The 8,734-nt window shown below is 29.8% G+C and overlaps 1 protein-coding gene across 2 annotated transcripts in view; it reads right to left on the reverse strand.

Annotated features, from left to right (window-relative positions):
* Window positions 1–3,746: 3,746 nt before the first annotated feature.
* Window positions 3,747–8,734, reverse strand: part of LOC117167953 (GTP-binding protein Di-Ras2) — a 29,744-nt gene continuing 24,756 nt past the window's right edge. For both annotated transcript variants that reach the window (XM_033353219.1, XM_033353220.1), the window contains exon 5: window positions 3,747–4,230. The gene's annotated coding sequence lies outside the window, so the exon portion shown is untranslated. The remainder of the gene's footprint in view (window positions 4,231–8,734) is intronic.

The raw sequence follows: 8,734 nt of genomic DNA on the forward strand, positions 1-8,734 counted from the left end.
TCAAAAATAGACAAGAATCTTTAAAATCCTTGAAAATCACTTCAAACTATTTAAAACTATATAAAATACCCTAAAATATTTTATTTTGAAATTCCTTGAAAACGTTTCAAGCTCTTGAAAATTCTTTGAAATTTTTTAAACTATTTTAAAATCTTTTAAGTTCTGTGAAATCACTTCAGATGATCGAAATAAATCGAAAATTCCTTGGAATTAAAAAAAACTCTTCAATGTTTCAAATCCTTTAAAATATTTTGAAATCCTTTGAAACTTTGTAAAGCACTTAACAATTCTTTAGGATATTTTAAAATAACCTAAAATCTTAAAAATCCTTTGGTATCAATTCAAATGATTGAAATCTATTTAAAATGCCTAAAGGAATTTCAAATCCTTTAATGTCTTTTGAACTTTCTGGAAAATTCCTTGAAATTAAAACAATAAAAGTACCTAAAATCTGTTAGATTCTTTGATATCTCTTCACGTTATTGAAATCATTTAAGAATTCCTTGGCGCTTTTTCAAACTGCCTACAATATTTCAAAGCTTTTGAATTTCCATTAATTTAATACAATCAATTGAATGCCTTGAAATTTTGTGATGTTCTTGAAAATTCCTTGGAATTAAAAAATTCTAAATTATTAAAATTTTTTTGATAATCCTACAGATGATGGAAATTAAGAATTCCTTGGAATTAAAAAAATACTCGTATATCTTTGATATCCTTGGAATCACATCGAAATATTTGAAAATCTTTTAAACACTACGAAATCCTTCAATTTTTGCCAATAAATTCTTTGAAATCCATTAACACATTATAGTAGAGTATCCGAATATAAAACGTCCTTCACCCATTCGTTTACGCGATGAAAAGTATTTTAAATCAAAGTTAATATGTTAAAAAATATATCGCGAGTAGGTAGCCTAAAACATTTCAATCAAGGCTATATGATTAATTAAAAATTCAAGAATGACTTTAAAAAAAGTGAAATCGTTCGTTTACGAAATAAACTATATAATAATCGACAGTATGAAGCTTATAGAATATGCAAGCGTTGGGTTGTTTATTTTTTCCCATCGTAACTATTTGATTGGCAGATATAAACAGGTAAGTCGATACTTAAGGAATTAAAAATTATTTATCCAATGATAATAAATATTCCACTAGACCAATATTAGTAATTTCAAGTAAAAAAAGACTAGAATATACAGTATTCAAAAGGTCGATTTCACGAAGAATTGGAATTTTTTGTTTTAAGGGTAGTTTTCAGGTACTTGTGGGGGTGTGTTAGGGACATCAAACCCATATGTCTGATACATGAAATTCTTTGTTGGATAATTCTCTACAGGCCCCATACTTTCCCGTTACATTTTTTTAAACCCTAAAAAATTATTCTAAAAACTCAAAAAAGTTATTTTTCCCCATGCATTTTCCATGCGCTTTAAAACTGGACAACCGGAATTCAAAACAGATTTTCGCAGACAACTTTATGTCATCGTGTTCGCAATAAAATTCTCTTTATTTTGATATAAGGTTTATTGCGTAAACAGATTGGTGCAAAATACTAGTATCGACTTACCTGTTTATACCTGCCAACCCAATGATTATGATGGAAAAAAATAGACAACAGAACGCTTCTATATTCTATAAGCTTCATACTTTCGATTAGCATACAGTTTATTTTGTAAACGAACGATTGCAATTTTTGTTAAAAATTCATTTTTGATTTTTCAATTAATCATGGCCTTGATTGAAATTTTTTAGGCAACCTACTCGTGATATATTTTTTAACATATTAAATTTGATATAAAATACTTTTCATCGCGTAAATAAATGGGTAAAGTTCGCTTTATATTTAAGACCTTAGACTATTACAACATTTCGTCAAATTACATGAAATTTGATATTTCCTAAAATGCATGAAGTCTTTGATTATGCTTTGAAATTATTCAAAGCTCTTAAAATTTTTAGAATCCCTTGAAACTGTGTGAGGATCTTGAAAATTCTTGAAAATTTTTTAAAATACCTAAAAATCTTTAATATCCTTTGGAATCTCTTAAAAAATTTGAAATATATTAAATATTTTTTGGTATCTCACTAAAAGTAAATTTGTGCCATTTCTGATATTGCCTACTTTTAACCAATTTTAAAATGAAAACGTGTACCACCACTATATGCAAAATCCATTTAGAAAGTCTCGATGAAGTGCTGGAATACAGTCTATAAAAGACAGAGAAAGTGCTGTTTGAAAGTCACGCAGATGTTCCAGAATTCTCTCTACTACACGAAATACTCGTTTTTGCAACCAGCTCGTAAATTTGGAAGTGAGGTTTAATAAACTGTAACCCAAAAAGCTATATTTTGCGACAATGCAAATTTTGCGGCGTTTCGTAGTTTCAAGTTTCCCTTGTTTTTTCGGTTAATGCGATACTTCCATAAAATCTTAACTTTCTCTTTCCCTGATATTATCAAGCTTTTCTGTGTGCTTTTGCCGCTTTTAAATGAATCCTGCGTACGAGTTGAGTCAGATCTGAGAATGTGTGCTTTGTAGCTTTTGTAGTCTCTTGAAACCCGTTTAGTTTTCCCATAAACGCCTTCATATTCACTGAACGCTTTTATCTTGTATCCACTTCTCTTTCAATTTATATTATCATCCGTGTCTAATTTTCCAGTATCTCGTGTCTTCAAAGGAGAAAATAATAAATTCTTTAACACTGAAAACTCATCTTTTGTCTAACAAAGAGAAAGATATAAATTAATTTTTAAAAACTATTTCCAAGCTTCAGAAACTGGTCCCCATTTACGATATTTTCTTAATCTCCTAAAGTACTCTATTCCCATCTAATTTTATTTATAAGAATATTTTTGCCACTGCTTCATCGGTTCTTATAAACTAATTATATCTACACTCAGATATCGATTGAATCAGCTAATCTAATATGTATATATCAACACACGCACGAACGAGTACAAAGCAATACACCTTTGTCTTTAAAAGTTGTTAAGCTTGGATGGGCGGATATTTCTTATTACTTTTTTTTACGGAATCATACAGTTATTTTAATGTACCATGGGATATAATTTTTATGTGGTGAAAAGATGATGTAGGGATCTTATCCCTCTACTGGTATCACTCGAAAAAATCACGCTAAATTAGGGCAGCATCAAATTATCTACCCGAGCGTAAATAAATATTGGGAAAGGTCATGAGATGTACATCGCCGAATCGGCTGGCAATTTTCAGGATGCAAGTACATCAGAATCCATTCGGGGCGTTTTTTTCTTTCGATTCAGTGGGCCTTGGTTTCCAAGATACCGAGGTTTGAGTAATTACGCTCGATCGCACGACTCGCCACTTTAGCCGGTACATGCGTAAGAGTGAATTCCGGTCTCTTCATTGGCTAGTCCAGGGCTTGTGCGTAAATACTCAAACGACGATATCTCAGAAACTACGACTCATTGGATCGAATGAAAAAATAAGCCCCTAATGGATTTTGATGTACTTTCGTCCTGTCAAGCCCTAGTCAAATCGACGATGTGCAGCTCACGAACTCTTCTTGTAAATACTTTTTAGTCAATGAAATCTTTGACAAAATGTATTAGTATGTACTGAATTATAATTATTGATCATCGGTTTCTTATTTGGTTCTGAACACCGATTCGATACACTTTCTTTGAATTCAGGTCGCATAATACGTGATTAAATTTATAAGAGAGATCACGCTTTTCAATTATCTCTTTCTAGTCTTCATTTTTCATTCTAGAACCCCGCAATTCTACCACGGGGAAAGGAAAAGAGGGATGAAAAAGAAACATTGGAATCCCCATATGCGTACACTTTGCAGGCATTACGTCCCTCGTTCTTATTTGTCTTTTCTTCCATTTTTGCTTCTTATTTCATACACTACACACGTTCCAGATCAGTCTTCGTCTTCCTTTGATTCTCTTAATCTCAATTTTTATACTTTTCTTCATGATTCACTACTTTTTAACATTTTTTCCCCGATTGAATGGTGTAGTCTTTTGTGAATAACTTGCTCTCTGCAACAAATATATCCTCGGCTGGAAAATATGCACGACTTAACCTACTGAATGTTTTCCTTCTTTAAATCGATATGGCTTTCGTGGTCTTTAACTTTCTCATTTTTCTGCACCAGTATTCCATCGACTTTTTCTTAAATTCTGTCTTGCAAAGCTGCCTCCGTGATTTATTCTCTCTGGAGTCTCAACTAAAACCTGTGCAGTCGTAAGACAAGGTTTTAAAATATAAAGTTAAATATAAAAATATTGCAAGTTTATCTATTTACTGACTTTTAAAGAATGAAGCGCCTAATAGACTACTTGTGCTCAAAGAATGTTATTATGAAATTATGGAAATTTAAAGAAAACAAGAATCCAACGAATAAATTTCAGAGTTGCTACAACTTCCCAATTTCGACATTCCCTGACTTTCCCTTAATTTTCATCTCAAAATTATGAATTATTTTGAACCACAATGGAATAATTAAATTTTCAGTGAAATCAATTTTTTTTCCACCAAAAAAAAAAGGAATTTTTAACCAAAGAGATCAACTTTCAACCAACAAAATTTATTCTCAATGAGAAGTGTACTAGTTGATATTTCCATAAAAAAATATTTTTAATGCAAATCAAAAAGAGTTGAGTTCACTTGAAAAAGAGGAATTTTCAATTAAATAATTGAATTCTCAACCAACAAAGATTAATTTTCAAACCGAAAAGTTGCATTTTTTACAAAGAAGGATGAATTTTTAACCAAAAAATATAAATTTTCTACCAAAATAATTGAAATCTAAACCCAATAAATACGGGTTTCAAACTACACTGCCGGTCAAAAGTTTGGGTTCACTTAGAAAAATAGTTTTTTTTTGTATTTATCGCTTTAATTATACCGGAGCTAACAAAATTTCTATTTGAAAGGTTGATTTTTTTCGAAATTATGTCTGAAATAAGCCCAGGATGAAGCCTATTTGTCTAGTTTTTAAGTAGATATTGCAAAAATAGTGTAAATTTCAATGTTTTCTTAAATTTTCAATAACTTCCGAAATAGTCAACGTTTTCCAATGTTCTTGGGCTCCTTTTAAAGCTTTTTTTCACCTTATCACAACAGCTTACGAGTATGAATCATAAGAAAATTTATTCGAATTGCAAGAACTTGAAGTTGTAATAAAAAAGTTGGATAAATTTGAAAACATCTTATCTGTAGGCAAATCAGAATAAAAGTTAATTAAATATATATTTTGAGGAAATTACATAGAAAACTCATGATTATATGTTTCATATATTCTACAATAATATTTTTGTTACTAAAAATAATATTTAAATTTTTTAAACTTTTTTGTTACTAATTGGGGGCTAGTCGGGTTATTAATTTGGACAAAGTATCCAGTCAGGGACTACTCGGGGACTAGTTGGACTTTTTGTTGTCAAAATTTCAGTCGGGGCCTGGTCGGTGGTTATTCAAGGGCTAGTCGGGCCCTTTTGTTGACTAATGATTTTTTTATTCTAAAACACTAAGAATATATTTAACAATAAGTTTACACCTTTTTTCGGAGAAAAGATTTATTAATGTTTAATTCGTCTCAAATATACTTAATAAATAATTATTAAGTTAATAATTTTGTACGAAAATCAACTTTTTATAAAAACAACGATCAAAATCTTCAAAAAGACGTAATCTTATTTTTTTGTAGTATTTTTTAGAAAATTGCGAATTTCTAGGAACATTTATAAAATACCTTTATATGGAATTTTAAGAAAATGCATATTGGAAAAGATACATATAGATGTAGGTGAAAAGTCCGCCGAAAGTCATGAGACTCTAAATTTGTACAGATGCTTATTTTTAAAATGATCTGAAAGGTTTTGCCATATGTAAATAAAGTCTAATCCTTCAGGTAGTTAAAATTGGAAAGAGAAAACAATTTCTGATTAATCCGTGAAGAGCAGTATACCAGTAGTAAATTAGTAAGCACGGCACAGTTCAGATTTGGCTACCACCTTCATTTGAGTCTTGCGGTTCTGGACTGGTAGCTTTAAAGAAAATCCGCAAGGGCGCGACGTGCCGCCTCTCGCGCAACAGAAATTACGCGTCGAGTGTTTAAGACAGCAGTCCACACGTAACGAAGCATAATTACCTGGAGCAGTTACATACATTTATGCATTTTTAAGCGTAGAATATTTTCCCTACTAAATCTTGGGTAAATTTGAGCACTTGTAATATTTTCACAAACTTTTAGGGAATCTTCCATAAATTTTGGGGAGTTTAGTTAATATTCCACGCGGATGTATTATCATTTGACCCCTACTAGTACCCGATCAGGCCCCGACTAGGATAAGTAGGGGGACCTGACTAGCCCCCGACTAATCTACCGTGACGCTACTGTTCGGGGGCTAGTCAAATGACCCGACTAGCCCCGGACTTTAAGTGGGGTCGAATGATCGGGAACCGGACTAGTTCCCCATTTGAATTTCTATACGGGTATCTACTTAAAAACTAGAAAAATTGGCTTCACCCTGGACTTATTTTAAACAGAATTTCGAAAACAATCAACTTTTTTAAGAGACATTTTTTAGTTCCGGTATAATTAAAGCGATAAATACAAAAAAAAACGATTTTTCTAAGTGAACCCAAACTTTTGACCGGTAGTGTATATAGATGATTTTTTAACTAAAAAAGATAAATATTCAGTCAAAAATACAGTCGCTAAATTTTCAGTTAAGAATTAATTTTAAAGGAAGAAAAACTAATTTTTAATTAAAGAAATGAATCTTCAAAAAAATAATGAAGCCTAAAAAGAAAAGATTAATTGTTAAAGAAACCGTAGCATTTCTAAACAGAAGCGATACATTGTTAATCTAAAATGTTAAATTTACCGTTAAAAAGAAGTCAATTTTTAGCGAAAAAAATTAATTTACAATGAAAAGTGTAATAGTTAATATTTTCAGAGAAATTTGCAGCTAAGAAACACTTATCTGTTAAGAAAACAAATTTAATGCAAAATATTGAATTTTTAAGTTAAATGACTTATATTCTACAAAAAACGTTGAATTTTCAATCCCAATATATGAATTTTTTTCCTAAAATAATTGAAATTTCAATACAAAAAATACGAGTTTTAACTAAGAAAAATTTGCAAGCAAAAATATAATAGTTAGATTTTCAATTCAAAAAACTATTTAAACCAAAATAAAACCAATTAAAAAAATAGTTAAATTAAAAAAATAAATTTTGAACCAGATAGTTAAATTTGTAATCAAGATTTTGCATTTTTTAAAAGAAAGATGAACTTTCTACCCAAAAATATGAGTTTTCGAACAAACTAGTTGAATTTTTTACCCAAAGAGACAAGTTTTAAACAAAATACATGAATTTTTAAGGTAAAAGGACGAACTTTCCAAGCAACAGTTGAGGATTCAACCCAAAGATAGAAATTTTTGAACAAAAAAGTTAATTTTGAGTTGAATTATTAATCCAAAAATATGAGTCTACCAAAATGATTGTATTTTTAAACCAAAAAAACGATTTCTAAACCTAATGAATGACTTTTCAACTAACAAATATTAATTTTTAAGCAAAGTTGAAATAGTGACATTTTAAATTCAAAAAACTATTTTAAACCAAAACAGACACGATTAAAAAAAACAATTAAATTTTGAAAAAAAAATTTCAGCCAAATAGTTCCTTTTTCAGCTAAAAAGATGAAACTTCAATAAAAAAATGAATGGCTCAACAAATAATTGAATCCTCGACAAAAATAATTAAATTTTCAACACGAAAGTTAATATTTAACGAACTGGAATGGACGTATTATTTAAATAGATAACACGGGAATTCTAGATGAATTTAATAATCCATACCCCCTATACCTATCACTTTTCTTACTTATCTCTTAATAATCTTTTTTACCTCTTTTAAAAATTTTTTTTTTTAAATGGGGACATTTAGTAATGTGTTTTTCAAATTTGATAGTTAGATTCCCGTTTTTTTTTCATTTCTAAAAATTTTCATAGTTTAATCTCATAAATTGAAATTTGAAATTAATTTTACTATAAGTAAAGGGTTGCAGTGCGCATAAGTATACAACCAACAAAATCGGAACTTTTCAGTAGAGCGAAATAAAATTCTGTAAAATCGAAATCACCATCTTTAAAGGTAAAATAAAAGATATATAGGGAGGCTGAATAAGAACAAACAAGGTTTTATAAAAAAAAAGTTTTCTCTTACGCGAAATTTTAAGAAATATCATTTCTGATCGCAAGACAAAAAGTTCGGTAAAAAAAAACCTTATAAATGTGGTCTTTTGTGAAAAATGTAGATTTAAGATTTTAATTTGGAATTGGATTAGTTATTTGGTGCTGAAAAAAGTAGCCACTAGTTTTATTTAAGGTTTTTCCATTGAAAAAAGAGTTTTTGTTGAAAAGGTTAAAAAAAGGTTTTTAAAAAAAGGTAAGAGGTTATGAAAAAGAGAATATAGCGGACAAGTACAGAGAGTATGTTATCTGTCTTTGATCACAAAACTTATGATTAGTATATTAAAAATTAACGTTTAAAACAACATGTACTCGACTTTTTAAGAATTTTGTATGCAAAAACCTCGTTTCCAGAAAAAATGTTTGTTATCTAGTTCTGTACTGTACCCCTTCAAATGTACACTGATTGCAAAATCTTTGCAGCCAGACGACAAGCTTGCAATTAACTTTTGCAGATTCAAATAAACAT

This window comes from Belonocnema kinseyi, chromosome 2 (assembly GCF_010883055.1).
Source record: "Belonocnema kinseyi isolate 2016_QV_RU_SX_M_011 chromosome 2, B_treatae_v1, whole genome shotgun sequence".
NCBI classification, from domain to species: Eukaryota; Metazoa; Arthropoda; class Insecta; order Hymenoptera; family Cynipidae; genus Belonocnema; species Belonocnema kinseyi.